Source organism: Syngnathus floridae, chromosome 21, assembly GCF_059516105.1.
Source record: "Syngnathus floridae isolate MCC-2025c chromosome 21, RoL_Sflo_1.0, whole genome shotgun sequence".
Classification (NCBI taxonomy): domain Eukaryota; kingdom Metazoa; phylum Chordata; class Actinopteri; order Syngnathiformes; family Syngnathidae; genus Syngnathus; species Syngnathus floridae.
In genome coordinates, this window is record NC_142433.1 from 7,217,595 (window position 1) to 7,233,840 (window position 16,246).

A 16,246-nucleotide genomic window follows, 5' to 3' on the forward strand; every position below is an offset into this window, starting at 1 on the left:
CTTATTGTAAAAACATTTTACAGAAATTAACTGGCAGCAATTAACCAGTAACTTACTGTAAAAACATTTTGCAGTAATTAACTGGCAGCAATTAACCAGTACCTTACTGTAAATACATATTACAGTAGATGTACTTTACTGTAAAACAAAAAACAGTTAAATACTGTGTCTTGGTTTGTATATACAGTATTAGGTAGTTTAACTGTATGCTACATAACAGTTAAATACTGTGATATCAGTTGGATTTACAGTATTAGTTGTTTAACTGCAGAATGAATTTCAATGAAATACTGCGATTTCAGTTGCGTTTACATTACTGGTTTATTTACTGTACAAACAAATGAAGCGGTCATTACAACATACAACATACAATGTAACATACAATACATACAACAGTATTGTATATGGCAATGCAGTACTATTAACAGTAGGTAATCATTGTAAATTAAGTTTCTCACTGTACAATTTAAATGCTGAATCAGTGATTTAATATTAATCATTAATAGAATGACCCATATTCTAAAATATTTCAATTAACTACAGACAAAAAATGTGTTAACGAGATTATGTATTTTTTGGTGAACAGGAACATAAAGCACATTACCAAACCTTTTAGAACAAACGTCCTTGGGCTTGGACAGAACAGGAGCCCTGAAATTAAAGAATAAAACACCTTAAGAATTATGATGGTGATGTCGGTGTCATGTTAAGATACTTGTTCCTGATAGGAAGTGTGTCACTGGCTGTAGGAACACTCATGCAATTAGCAAGGTTGGAGTTATATTATTAGTGGGATGTAACGATTACTCGTGAGACAGTTAAAAATCGATTGGAATATGTCGCAAGTTAAATCGGAGGAAAAAAAATTCAAACTGGAATGACATAAATGTGAAATGTTGAATGTGCCATTTAGAATGAATAGGGGTCAAAATAACCACATGAGTTAACATAACTATTTGAGATGACTTCTTTAAATAAACCATCTTGAAGTTTCTATGCAAAAGTTATTATCTGAACCTCACCTGTACCGAGTCAGTTAGCCAATCGAACTCCATGAAGTCCCTGATGAAGGAGATCACATGGGGGTTCATGTATGAAGTCTTCCGGCTCATCTGTTTCTTGGCACTGCACTTGGTGGAGTCAGGATTAGTTCTGACCAAAAACCTATGTAATGAGTATAGGAGTTAGAGGTTGGGACATTATGTACATGTCGATGAGTAATCAATTAGCAAATCACAACTGTGATTGCGGGGGGATTAATTAAAAGAATCAATAAAAATAAATTGTTTTAGTTAAATAAATAAAATATTGCAGTATTTTATACTTGCATTACATTTATTTTATTATTAAGGGGTGATAATACTGCCTGAATAACACTTATAGAAGAGAGATATAGAAAATGCCAGTGGGAATAAAGTTAGGTATATAATTTCATCAGTTAATACCGCTGAATAAACTCCAATGTTGTGCAGGCTTCCACCTGATACTCTAGGTTGAAAACATAGGAACAGGCGAAGAGAGTGCAGGCTTCCACCTGATACTCTAGGTTGAAAACATAGTAACAGGCGAAGAGAGTGGCCAAGGCAGTGGTGAAGTCAGCCAGGTGAGCAGCAGGTGGGATTATGACCCTCCCTTCGATCGACAGCATCCACTTTTTTGCAGTCAGGATTGTCTCCTTAAAGTCAGACATTACAAAAATCAGATTTCACAGCAATCCATTTTATAAATGATCTGCTTCAGATGAATGACTGTAAAAACAGGGCAGGGAGTATACATATCTTCCAAGCAGTACATAAAACAGATAAAAGGAGCAGATATAGTAACTGAGTTGGTGAAAGATGAACAAAAAGTGACACATGTATAGCAAGCAAGCTGAAATAGCAGCAATGACAAACGAGTTGGCTACTAGGGATTGTTGGATCCTGTCCATAATTTAGGGAGCGCGTTATCTGCGCCTCACGGCAAAAGCCTTTGCCAATCACCTGTTATTCAATTTACTCACTGCGTGCTCGTTTGATTTCTTCAGATTTAGGAAAATGCAAAGACACTGAAGCAGAAATTAGACTTAGACAGCTTGGTTGAGTTCAATCACAATTCTTGTTCAAAAAGCTCTGTTTTCAGGAAAGTGCAATACAGCGCTGGGCCCTTCAAGAGCGGAAAGTCTCCATTCAGAAAAGGCAAAGTCCAAGGTTGTTAGATCAGTTTTATATTCAGTAGCACATTGTGGGCTGGGATTGATGGGCGATGAGTCTTCGGGGTGGGGCAAGTTCGAAGGAGAGTCTGCTTCCATGGGAGTGGTGCTGGTTATGGGCGATTCGGTGTGTTGGTGGGGGGCTGTTGGTGTGTGTGTGTGGAGGGGGCTGTTGTCTTCCATCCCGTCTCTCGGCCTTGGCGATCATCTTTGGCCGAGTTCTCGGGTGGCTCCTTCTGGCACCCACTGGTTTTATCTCCACGTGACCTTCCTGTGAACATTCTTGTCCAATCTTGGACATACACTGTCGTACCGCATTCAACCGTATCTTTGCTTTGTTAGGCAAACTATTTCCCTCTGTGCAGAGCGTTCAGTAGTAATCAAAAACTGGCGTCTAGCATTAGTCAAAACATAAGATACAATCAAGTACTGAACGGTCAAGACGACTCTGGCCGTGTCCATGATTCAGAGAAAAAACATCAGGCATGCATTCCACAGTTCCTTAAGGGTCATTAAGGTATTTAGGCAATATATCAAAACTCATTTGTTATTTCAAAGTCCTCAGAAATATATATATCAGATCATAAAGTTATACAAACCTTTCTCATCACCACTTATCAAAAATGTCTAGTTATGTCTTCTTTATTGATTTGGTGTGTAGGTATAATTATATGCTTCAAATGTTTCTTTTATTTATTTAATATGTGAATATACTTGTCTGCTTATGTACTTTATTCAATGAGGTTTGAGCATATCTGTTTTTGTAGCGAGGCAGGACTTTTTGTATTTCGACCTCATTCCTTCACTCCCTCTGTTGACCTCAGTTTTACTGAGGTCACCAAAATCGTTGATGCCACCAGGGTCCCTCTGTTGGCACACCACGTCCCTCTGTGGAGCCGCTACAAGTCCCTCTGTGGGGCCGCCAATGAGTGAGAAAAATAAATATAGATAAAATTCATACCCAGACATTTGTAAAAGATGGAGAGTGGAAAGGCAATTGGCCTAGACGACATTCCAGTGACAGCATGGAACTATCAAGGAGAGATGGCAGGGGAGATTTTTAAAAAGCGAGAAGCTCCCCGGAAAGGTGTTGACTTCTATTTCTTAATTCAGACCACGGCGATGCGCAAAACTGTAGTAGCTACAGAGGTGTTGTTATGTTGATTAAGCAAAGCATGAAGTTATCGGAAAGAATGTTAGAAGCTAGGCTTGGAAATCTACTGGCCAAAATAATGGAGAGTGTGGCAGAGACAAAGATAGGACATGCAGATGGTTGGTGGTACAGAAAGATATGGAAACGATCGCTTTGCAGTCGCGGCCCCTAACAGGAGCAGCCGAAAGAAGTGGAAGATGAGAAAGAAAATGTGAAAGAGAAATACATAAACAAATAACGAATTACATACGTAAAACAAATAACGAAATACATACATACATATATAGTACATACATATAGACAGACAGACATCGAACAATTGCCCATTCGGCCACTCAGCCCTTCAGTCAGTCACTCAATGAATCACTCAATCAATAAACCAACCAATCAATCAATCAACCACCCAATCAATCAATCACACAGGTGTTAACTAATTTGTAATTGTATTGCAAGCAATTCAAACTCTAATGGAATATGATGATGTCCATATCTGTTTTATCAAATTCTAATCCTACTTTACCTTTGTATAAGGCACAGGTGTCAAACTCAAGACCTGGGGGCCAGATGCAGCCCGACACATGATTTTATGCGGCCCCCGAAGACAAATTGTGCTTTTTATTCATGAGTCATTACTCGAATTGCAAATTGTCTTCACTTTTAATAATATTTTATTTTTAAATATTAGACCAGTTTTTATTTGTCTGATTTGAAAGTGAGTTACTTGTCAGTTTGTTTTGTAGCTTTTACTCTATATAATATGAGGTGCTCACACATTTATTTGGGTATGACAGTCATACCGGTCCTCCGAAAGAAGCTATGACTACACTGCGGCCCGTGAACAAATGAGTTTGACCCCCCTGGTACAAGGGATAGCCTTCTCATTGATCAATCACGTATCTTAAATCATGCTTTTCCTCCTTTGAAGCGACTATGTACTTCAAACCCAAACGGCACCATTTTATAGGGAAAAAACTTGTTGAATCTATTTGTTTTCGACATAATACTACCGCAATCATCTTAAATTTGTTCAGTTTATCAATCCCTTCCATTGTTTATCCTGCAAATGAATCACGTGAATAATGTGTTATTCAAACTTTAACGTTCATAATCCACCTGTTCCCAATTTGTTTGGAGTCTGTATGTTATTGTTCTAATTTTTTACATTTAATACTCTCCCACCTATTTGATCCTATCTTGTGAAGGTCTACAGTTTATTATGAGCTATTTTGAAACTCTTCACACTTGTTACCAGGCTTTGGCTCCATCTCATGATGTTGTCTCCCATTCACTTCATTTCTGCCGAGCTGCTTCTTCTCCTCCGTCCAGCATGTTGAAGACTTAAAAACCATCAAATCTGAAAACACTTAAAATCTCACAATTCCCCCTTTTGTTTTTTTTTTTTGTTTTTTTTTCTACCTCCCCCTTTTGACACATTCTAAAAAATGTGTCACAATGGTTAAAAAGTAAAAATAACAATATCCATGGTGACATACCCATCGCCAGCTGGACTTCGGTGTACCTCCAGATGCCATCCTAGCCTGGAATCACCAATTCTCAGTCCCTGAAACTCGACTGGCAGCATCTCACATGGCTGTATGAACAAAAGCCACCACCCACCTGTAGCTGTGCATGCAGCTCTCCGTACAATAAACATCCATAATACCAAAAAATAAAATTCATAATGATAAAAATAATCCACACATGGGCGCATGTCAAACGCATGAAATAGAAAATTGGAGCCTGCCGAGCCTGTCATGAAACCGATCACATTTACAAACTTGTTATGAAAAGTAAGGGGTTAGTTGTTAATGCATGTTCACAGACATGACACAAAATTCTCCAAGACTGCAGTTGACAACCTGCAAAGTAAAGCAAGTTTAAGAAATAAAGCACAATCTGCTCCCTGGGTTGCTGTTAGAGGCTGCAATACAATTAGGTAAAACATCAAAACAAAGCAAGTCATCACAAATTCCGTCACATACATTTCGTCACACTGTCAGGTAAGTCCAGAGTTGTTGTCATACACTGTCTTGGCTCAGAGTCTTGATTGTCAATGCTGGTATAGTCACGTCTGGTCATAATCTTGAAATGGGCCTTCTCCATTGAAGTCTTTTGTTGTCAATGGTGCCCCAGAGTAATCCTAAACCCATGTTTAGTTCAAAATGAGCCCTGATCAATCTTGCTTTTTTCAAATCTGTAGTATCTTTATATTTTTCAGGTGAGAGGAATGTTATCCTCTGCTGTGATCACATCACCCCAACCTTGAATCATGTTAACCATTTACAATACAGAAACCCCATCCCAAGTACAGACTTGACATTCATACAGCATTACAGACAAACTGTCATCCCACAACACACACATAAAACATACAATATTACATTGTAAAAAGAACCCTCCCTATGCAAAATTTTCTCCTCGATTAAAATTTCCCTTTTTATTTCAAATATTAATATTAAAATTAATATCTAATTGTCTGGTCTCCTGTCCTCACATCGTTTGCCAATATGCATAATACTGGAACATGATTTAACTCCCCATTTAGTTTGCTCACATCTCACACTTAGACTATTTGACACTTTGTGTTGAGCTGTAACTTCAATATTTCCACCTTCTCATATTTCTTCCACTAAACAGTTCCATTTTGCTTTCAGTTTAAATTCATCCCTCCAAATAACTACCTCTGGCAAAAAACCAAAAATTTTTAGAGCACTCCCTTTTACTGTCACTTTGTTCCTTCATTCATCTCCTCACAAGCATTACTGACTCTCCTAAGAAATGATACTGAAAATAATGTTTAAAAAATATACACAGCTTCCTCCTGCCACTTACACTATAACCTTGGATTATCGTTCTCATTTTTTGTTGATGCCAATTCTTAGAATTAAAAAGAAATACTTACTCTTGATAATTGAGTGACGCTATATCACAAATTTTGAAAACCTTCTTCCATGTTCCCCCTTTGTTCCTATCAAAACCAATTAGAAATATTTTTGCTGTCATGATCATCATTGTGGCCCTCACACTTATTGTTCTTGTATTTCAAACTGGCAATTTTTGTACATTTGGAGCCCTTTGAGACTTGCTTGTGGGCTATATAAATAAATTTGAATTGCCTTGACTTTATTATTATTCAACTTCTTCTGCATTCCTCTTCCTTTTATTTTAATCTTAACTACTTCCACATAATTCATCTGATTTACTCCATTACACTTTTAACCTCCTAGATTCAAATTCAAATTTCACATCCTCACTTCCAACATTGCGGTAAAATTTTGCAAAGTTTCATTTTTTCCCTTCTAATTTCTTCTAGTTTTCCTTTTTTCTTCTTTTTTTTTTTTTCCACTGACTCAACTCATTTCAATTTTTTTTTTAACTGTTCATCTTATGCCTACCTATTCCAAAACTTCCCACTCCCCAAATTTCAAATTTTCAACTTTAAAATTCACGCCCAATTTTACAAAATTCTTTCTATATTTTTATCAATTTTCTAGCCAATTCAACACGTTCCAAATTTAAACATAATCTTGTAGCTTTCCCCGAATTTTTATTCAGCCTCTTCGCTTTCACACGCAATTTCTACAGAAATGAATAATTCTAGTTATTATTGTTAATCATCTGTGGCCCTCGTAAGGACAAGCCGCACCAGTAATGGATGGATGGATGGATTGTTAATCCTAACCCCAAATGCCTATCATAAATTGCCATTTAAATCAATTGTCGCAAGGGTCATGTCAATGTATTTGTTATTTAAAGCCCTACTGTATTACTATTTTGCCGACTATCCAGAATTCCAACTTTCTTATGGCCCCTCACCCCTTCAAGCGGAAATATGCATCCTATAAGTCAGTCGCAGTTGATGTGTAATTAAATTCTGTTGTTTTGATAAAGGTCAATTAAGTTTAGAAATTCAGCCTTCTGTTGCCCGAATCCAAATTTTCACTGGTCCAATTATAAAATTTCATTATTTCAGTTAGATTAATTATGTCTTCGAAATGCTAAGTTACATATAAAAATTTATGATTCAAATGATTTAATTTCTATTGATCAATGTCCACTTTGCAAAGTTTCTGATCACGCTGTTGTGTAATTTGTCAGTGCATCTTCACTGTCCCTATCTATGTATTTTTTTTTTTTATCCCCGTTTCAGTGTCAATAAGCAGCCTTATTATTCCCACTTTTATCAAAACTCCTCAGTTATGTCTGCCCCAGCACCCAAACACACTTCCATCCCTTTTGTCCCACACTCCACCAACTTTGTAATGCTTCAGCAGTCTTTAGCAATGTGTCCAGTTTGACTTCATGTGACTCGTGCAAGTCTTTAGCAGCCTCTCCTCTTAGATTCTCATGATGATGATTCAGGGCTGGACCGTCCGCCATTCTCAAATGCGTCCATCTTGTCTTTGTTCTTTCAGTCCATTTTCTTTTTGATCTGCAACTGTGTGTATTCCACCAACTATATGGTTCTTGTCCTGTGAAGAGCTGTGCTTGCCCCCTTCAAGCATGATAATAGTTCCTGTTGTTCTCCCAAAGGTCAAAGGTGTCTCATGACCAGGGACAGTCCTCTGTTGATTTTGAGGCAGCCAGTAGAGTACAAGGACTCAGTTCAGGACTTGTGCCATGCGCTAGGGCAGAACACACTGGGACACAAATTTCACAAAACTATCTTTGTGTTATCAGTCTTCATGTGTAGTATTTGTTCCTTACACCCCAAATCTTCCCATTAACATATTGCATTCTATCAGTTGCGCACACACATCATCTTACTATCAAGCTGCCCTTATCAAAAGCTTTTTTTTTTTTTTTTTCTCGAGTAATCCATCCACCCTACCCATTAACACGGCTAAAATCCTCGTTCCAGTGTTTATCATCAAATAAAGTTCCGAAATCCTTTGTAATAAACTGTAATGTAATTTAACAATCTACCAACATGGTTGTATATGCGGTGAATGTTATTGTTCAATCTATAGGTCATACAGCGCCTGTGTTCCAACTATGACACTCCTCCTTGGTTTACCATCTCATAAGTTATTGTTGTCAGCAGCGCTAAATGATAGTGCTTGAAAGTGAATGTCTTATCGCCCAATTTAAAACACATGCCGCATTTGAGCGAGTATTTATTCATTTATTTGCCATCCTCATGTTAGCTGGCATGTGTCAGAATTAAAATGTAATTTTGCTTTTAATTTTAAGTCTTTCAAAATGGCTATATCCTTACTGCACCGAGATAAACTGTCAAATATATCTTTAAAAACAAACAAAAACAATCTATGCTCCTGCACAGACTCTTAAAAGTGGCACCCAAATGCCAGATTACAAATCAAACCTCCTCCTTCACTCTCACATTTTTGATAAAACAGTCTACTTATCTAGAAACTGTCATCACTTACGAAATAATGGCCTGCAAATTAAATATAATGTCGTTGCTCTGGTCCCTCAAAAAATGTAACTAGGATTTGGACAATTATTAACCGCCATCAATTGATCAATTTTCTCCTCACTAAATTCCTAGCCTGTTAATCTATCTGCATAAAGAAGACATTTACAATGCAGGGGATGAGAGAATAACAAGGAACACCTTAACAATAAACACAAGGAAAACCTAACAATAAACAAAATAAACCCAAACCACAATCAAAACCAAATAAACTCGGCCCATGACCTATGTAGACCAACACAGTACTCCAAATATTTCCCCATTAAAAATTTAAGCCTTTTTGTGTAGAGCACCATTGATTTCTAATCCTTGACCTAATTTTATCCTTAATTTAATCCCAATCACGAATGCCCCCTACTTACTTTACTTGGTGTTCTTTTAATAAAAAGTGCCCCCTTGCAATGTCGTTTTTATTTGTTGTTTTTAACTCTAAGTGATTCAAATCTTTGACTTATCCTTACATGTGTCCTTGTATAGTCTTATGTCATAACCAATCAATAATTCCTCCTAAATTTAAAATCTGCAAACATAATTTAATTTTATCCAATTCTACAATGTATGTTCTCTCTTACTCTCACATTTTTATGAGGGCTGGGCACTCTCCTCGTTGGACGAGTTTCTGACCACAACCCTCAGATTATTCTATCATTTCTAATATTTACATTTAACAATGCAAATCTGATAAACCATTGTCTAGCACACCGTTTCCGTGCACCAATTTAACGCAATTCCATCCTTTATAACGAACTGATGCACAAAGACAAACATACACATAAACCAACACACGGGCCCACAACATAGACATGACAATCTTCCCAGTTGATAACAAGGGTGGGGGGGGGCAACTGAAGTGCGGAGAGCCTCGCCACCACCACGTCGCACAATGTAACCCCCCACCTCTGTCCAAAAGGTGCATTTGTGCCCACCTGACCGTTTGGCCCAAACTTTAGAGCTGCACCCTTTTGAAAACAAAAATGGTTACAGTTTAACCCCACCACACAATGGGATATAACCTTCATGCTAATTAAATATACATTCTTTATCAAATTCTTGTTAAGCCATTTTTCTGACTCCAACTCTCATGCGAAATCAAAATAAAATCAACAATTTTATACAAATCAACTTATTGTTCTTCATGAACCACAAATCATCACTTCCATCCCATGAACAGCACCACAACTAATCACTCACTTCTTCAGCTGCGCCGCTGTCCCATCTGACAGCCAAGCCTGCTTTCCACACAATATCATCATAGACACACTTCAACAATTATGTAGCGACCTGGTTAACCCAGTTACCCTTCGCCCTAGACAACAATATAAGTCTCTAAGGTCGCACTATTGAGGTCGCCAGGGATCCGTCCTGCTATATCAGCGATGCCGTCACCATTTTTTTCTTTTTTTTTTTTTTCACGAGTCCCCGACTCGTATTGGTGGCCTGGCCGATCCAATCGACCCCGACCTTAGGCAACAGTATAAGTTACTAAGTGTCTACTATTGAGGCCACTCAGGTGCCCATATGCTAGTCACTGGCATCCCACAAGTTCCAGCGGTGTGAGCGCCCTTTGCTGATCAGACAAAGTCCTCACCACCTTTCTCTTAATTCACCACGACTCGGACGTCCCAGATGTCCCTCGCCTTAGACAGCCCTATAATGTTCTAAGGTCACACTATTGGAGTCGCTCGGCATCCGTACTGCTATATCAGCGACGCCTTCACCTGTTTTTGTATTTTTAATTTTTTCCACAAATCACTTTTACCAAGTTCCACACAAACACCATTCCTGAACACAGAGCTGAAATTATTAATTTTTGAATTCCGCTTTCACTCCACAATATTGCTGAACTGGGAGAGAGAAAAAAATTTTTCCCCCTTACCTTTTGTGCCGATCGGACTGCAATACTGTTGAGCAAGAGCGGAGAAGGAAGAATCCTTTGTGGAGCATGCACTTTCCCTTCTGAAGAAATCACGTCAGGGTCACCATTTGTTGGATTCTGTCCATAATTTAGGGAGCGCGTTATCTGCGCCTCACAGCAAAAGCCTTTGCCAATCACCTGTTATTCAATTTACTCACTGCGTGCTCGTTTGATTTCTTCAGATTTAGGAAAATGCAAAGACACTGAAGCAGAAATTAGACTTAGACAGCTTGGTTGAGTTCAATCACAATTCTTGTTCAAAAAGCTCTGTTTTCAGGAAAGTGCAATACAGCGCTGGGCCCTTCAAGAGCGGAAAGTCTCCATTCAGAAAAGGCAAAGTCCAAGGTTGTTAGATCAGTTTTATATTCAGTAGCACATTGTGGGCTGGGATTGATGGGCGATGAGTCTTCGGGGTGGGGCAAGTTCGAAGGAGAGTCTGCTTCCATGGGAGTGGTGCTGGTTATGGGCGATTCGGTGTGTTGGTGGGGGGCTGTTGGTGTGTGTGTGTGGAGGGGGCTGTTGTCTTCCATCCCGTCTCTCGGCCTTGGCGATCATCTTTAGCCGAGTTCTCGGGTGGCTCCTTCTGGCACCCACTGGTTTTATCTCCACGTGACCTTCCTGTGAACATTCTTCTCCAATCTTGGACATACACTGTCGTACCGCATTCAACCGTATCTTTGCTTTTTTAGGCAAACTATTTCCCTCTGTGCAGAGCGTTCAGTAGTAATCAAAAACTGGCGTCTAGCATTAGTCAAAACATAAGATACAATCAAGTACTGAACGGTCAAGACGACTCTGGCCGTGTCCATGATTCAGAGAAAAAACATCAGGCATGCATTCCACAGTTCCTTAAGGGTCATTAAGGTATTTAGGCAATATATCAAAAGTCATTTGTTATTTCAAAGTCCTCAGAAATATACATATCAGATCATAAAGTTATAAAAACCTTTCTCATCACCACTTATCAAAAATGTCTAGTTATGTCTTCTTTATTGATTTGGTGTGTAGGTATAATTATATGCTTCAAATGTTTCTTTTATTTATTTAATATGTGAATATACTTGTCTGCTTATGTACTTTATTCAATGAGGTTTGAGCATATCTGTTTTTGTAGCGAGGCAGGACTTTTTGTATTTCGACCTCATTCCTTCAGGATGATTATTATTATTATCAAAGTCAAAGTCAGCTTTATTGTCAATTTCTCCACATGCCAAAGACACACAAAGAAACCGAAATTTCGTTCCCCCCTATCCCACGGTGACAAGGCATGGCTCACAACAGACAAACAAGTAAACAAGTATAACAAAAGCGTGCTGAATAAATAATGAATAAATAATAAATAAGAGGAGCAAAAAAAATAAAATAAAAAAATAATTATACATTATCTGTATCTCTTCAATCAACTAGATTATCAACATCCGTACTCTGAATGGGGCTTAACCCGGAAGTGGGTGTGGTTCAACCCAGAAATAGGCTGATCCTGCCCCACAAGTTGGCTTTTTTGCCGGAAATGTATACGAGTTGATCGAGCTGACATAAAGCTACAACCTACAAAAGTGGAAGCCAAGTCAACTCCATCAATTTGCCTTTCAAGTCCTGGTTTAGCTGTCCTCTTGTGAGAGCGGTACATGTGAACTTTGAAGGGCGCCACGTGTGTAAAAAGTGGCAAAGCATTCTGCTACCCCACATGGAAATCTGAAGTTAGCTAAATTTCTGTGAATCCTCAAATGACGAACAAATGCAGGTATTGAAGCTGTGGTGAAATTACAGTACTTGCATGAGTAATTCACTTTGATGGCAAGCAAACTGATTACTTCCTGTGTATTACTATTTTATTTTATTACTTTTAGTGATAGTAGGCCTACTTACCGAATTTCTGGACGTCGCGACGTGTGCTTGGTGGTGGAGCCGCCAGGAGGAAAACCAACACGGAGGCAGAAGGTGGAGAAAAAAAACAGGCGGGAAAATAATCTTCTCCCGCGCGCAGCAGAAAAATATAAAATAACGACACAGTAACGACCGTCGTACTGTCGCTGCTAGTGCTTCAGTAAGTTTTAAAAAAAAGAGAATCTGGTCAGTTAAAGAAAAACAGCGCTCTCTCGGAGCCGTTTTCGCTGCCAAACTGAAACAAATGAACACAGACGACGCAAACACATAGAAACACAACAAAAAACACACAGCACAACACAAAGTATTGTGTAAAAAAATTTTGTTGTGGGAGCCAGAGGTGCAATCGCTGTGATCGCGATTTGTCCCGTTTACTTTGACGTGATTGGCCATTCGAAGCAAGACCGTTGAACTTTCTTGATCCTCATTGGATAAATCATGTCACCCCATGTCAGCCCGTGTCCGCCAGTGAAAAAGAAAAGGGAAAAAGCTTAATGTTGGGAATAAAAAAAATGCCATGGTAAGTCATTATGAGTTAAAACTGATGAAAAATGATTATGTGATAATTATATGATAATCATTGATTTTATTATGAGATAATTTATATCTAATATGCATCTGTATACATACATATATGTATACATACATACACATATATATATATATATATATATATATATATATATATATATATATATATATATATATATATATATATATATATAAATATATATATATATATATATATATATATATATATATATATATATATATATACATACACATACATATACATATATATATACACATACATATATATATATATATATATATACACATACATATACATATATAAATTCAAATAGGAATTTTCAATGTTCATTCATCAACGACATTGACAATAAAAATACAGTAGTTTACTTTTCTATTTACAGTACTATACCGGCTATTGTGATTTTTTTACAGTAATGCTTCGACTACTGTGTTTTTCACTGTAATACTTATCCTACTGTGATTTTGTCATGTTTACGAAGTTTAACTGTAACAATTACAGCAAGCTAATGTAAAAATCATACGCAATAAGGTCACTGTGTTTAATACAGTAAGTAACTGTAGATTTCACAGCCATTTTTAACAGTCGCCATTGACAATAAAATTACAGTAAGTTTACTTTTCTATTTACAGTACTATACTGGCTATTGTGATTTTTTTACAGTAATGCTTCGACTACTGTGTTTTTCACTGTAATACTTATCCTACTGTGATTTTGTCATGTTTACGAAGTTTAACTGTAACAATTACAGCAAGCTAATGTAAAAATCATACGCAATAAGGTCACTGTGTTTAATACAGTAAGTAACTGTAGATTTCACAGCCATTTTTAACAGTCGCCATTGACAATAAAATTACAGTAAGTTTACTTTTCTATTTACAGTACTATACTGGCTATTGTGATTTTTTTACAGTAATGCTTCGACTACTGTGTTTTTCACTGTAATACTTATCCTACTGTGATTTTGTCATGTTTACGAAGTTTAACTGTAACAATTACAGCAAGCTAATGTAAAAATCATACGCAATAAGGTCACTGTGTTTAATACAGTAAGTAACTGTAGATTTCACAGCCATTTTTAACAGTCGCCATTGACAATAAAATTACAGTAAGTTTACTTTTCTATTTACAGTACTATACTGGCTATTGTGATTTTTTTACAGTAATGCTTCGACTACTGTGTTTTTCACTGTAATACTTATCCTACTGTGATTTTCAAAGTCAAAGTCAAAGTCAGCTTTATTGTCAATTTCTCCACATGCCAAAGACACACAAAGAAACCGAAATTTCGTTCCCCCCTATCCCACGGTGACAAGACATGGCTCACAACAGACAAACAAGTAAACAAGTACAACAAAAGCGTGCTGAATAAATAATGAATAAATAACACAACAATAAATAAATAAATAAGAGGAGCAGAAAAAAAAAGGAGCAAGTGCGCGTACAGCAGACATTCCCGAAAATAGCGCAACAGTGCCGCACGCTACGCAGAAGGGGGTAGCGAGTTCAGGGCCCTAACAGCCTGGAGAAAGAAGCTGTTGGCGAGTCTGGTGGTGCGGGAGCGCAGGCTCCTGTACCTCTTCCCAGAGGGCAGAAGGTCAAACAAAGAGTGAGCCGGGTGACTCACATCACTGGCAATCGAGGTTGCCTTGCGGGCGAGATGGGAGGTGTAAATGTCCTTCAGGGAGGGGAGCGAAGCACCAATAATCTTACTAGCCGTATTCACTATGCGCTGCAGGGCCTTCAAGTTCTGTTCAGTGCAGTTACCACCCCAGACAGCGATGCAACTGGTGAGGACGCTCTCAATGGTGCCACGGTAGAATGTAGACAGGACTGCCTCAGGAGCACATGCACGCCTGAGCTTCCGCAGGAAGTACAGGCGGCGCTGAGCTTTCTTTGCCAGTGACGAGGTGTTTGCGGACCAGGAGAGGTCCTCACTGATGTGCACCCCCAGGAACTTGGTGCAGCTCACCCTCTCCACCACATCACCGTCGATAATCAGCGGCAGGTGTGTTGTGTGACCCTTCCGGAAGTCAACAATGATTTCCTTGGTCTTATTGACGTTCAGCAGGAGGTTGTTGTCCCTGCACCACGTGGTCAGAAGGTCAATTTCCGACCTGTACCGAGTCTCGTCGCCCTTCGTGATGAGACCCACCAGAGTCGTGTCGTCAGCAAACTTCACTATGCGGTTGTCGCTGTAGGTCGCAGAGCAGTCATGCGTCAGCAGGGTGAAGAGCCATGGACTGAGCACGCAGCCCTGGGGGGCCCCCGTGCTCAGCGTGATGCTGGCGGAGATTTTGTCGCCAACACGCACCACCTGAGGCCTCTGACAGAGGAAGTCCAGTAGCCAGTTGCAGAGGGAGGTACTGAGGCCCAGTTCGTCGAGTTTGGAGATGAGTCGCTGCGGCACAATGGAGTTGAAGGCAGAGCTGAAGTCCACAAACAGCAACCTCACATATGAGTCATTTCTCTCCAGGTGGGTGAGGGCCGAGTGGAGGGCAGAGCAGATGGCATCCTCAGAGGACCGCTTGGCACGGTACGCAAACTGGAAAGGGTCAATGGTGGGGGGGAGAACGGACTTGATGTGCTCCATGACCAGCCGCTCAAAGCACTTCATGATGATGGGCGTCAGTGCCACAGGGCGGTAGTCATTGAAGCAGGACGGTGCAGGTTTCTTCGGCACAGGAACAATGGTGGCAGCCTTGAAACACGAGGGGACGATGGCCTGCTGCAGGGAAACGTTAAAGATGTCCGTGAAGACACCCGACAGCTCCCCAGTGCAGTCCTTCAGCGCTCGACCCGGGATGTTGTCAGGGCCCGCCGCCTTACGGGTGTCAATAGCGGCAAGCGCCCTCCTCACACCGTCGGCAGAGAGGCGCAGGGGCTGCTCGTGTGGGGGGGGAGCGGTCTTCAGCGGGCAAGTGCTGTTCTGGGCGTCGAAGCGAGCAAAGAAGCGGTTCAGATCGTTCAGCAGACGGACGTCGCCCTCACAGCTCCTCGGCGCGGGCTTGTAGTCCGTGATGGTCTGAATGCCCCGCCAAAGGCTACGTGCGTCCTTGCTGTCCTTGAAGTGGGTGGAGACCTTGCACGAGAACGCCTTCTTCGCTGCT

At 39.6% G+C, this 16,246-nt stretch overlaps 1 long non-coding RNA gene across 1 annotated transcript; it reads right to left on the reverse strand.

Moving 5' to 3' along the window:
• Nucleotides 1–298: 298 nt before the first annotated feature.
• On the reverse strand, nt 299–12,968 carry LOC148380362 (uncharacterized). Its single transcript, XR_015855037.1, has 4 exons — nt 12,566–12,968; nt 1,446–1,675; nt 1,023–1,164; nt 299–651 (listed from the first exon to the last, which is right to left on the reverse strand). It is a non-coding gene; the product is annotated as an uncharacterized LOC148380362 (long non-coding RNA).
• Nucleotides 12,969–16,246: the final 3,278 nt, after the last annotated feature.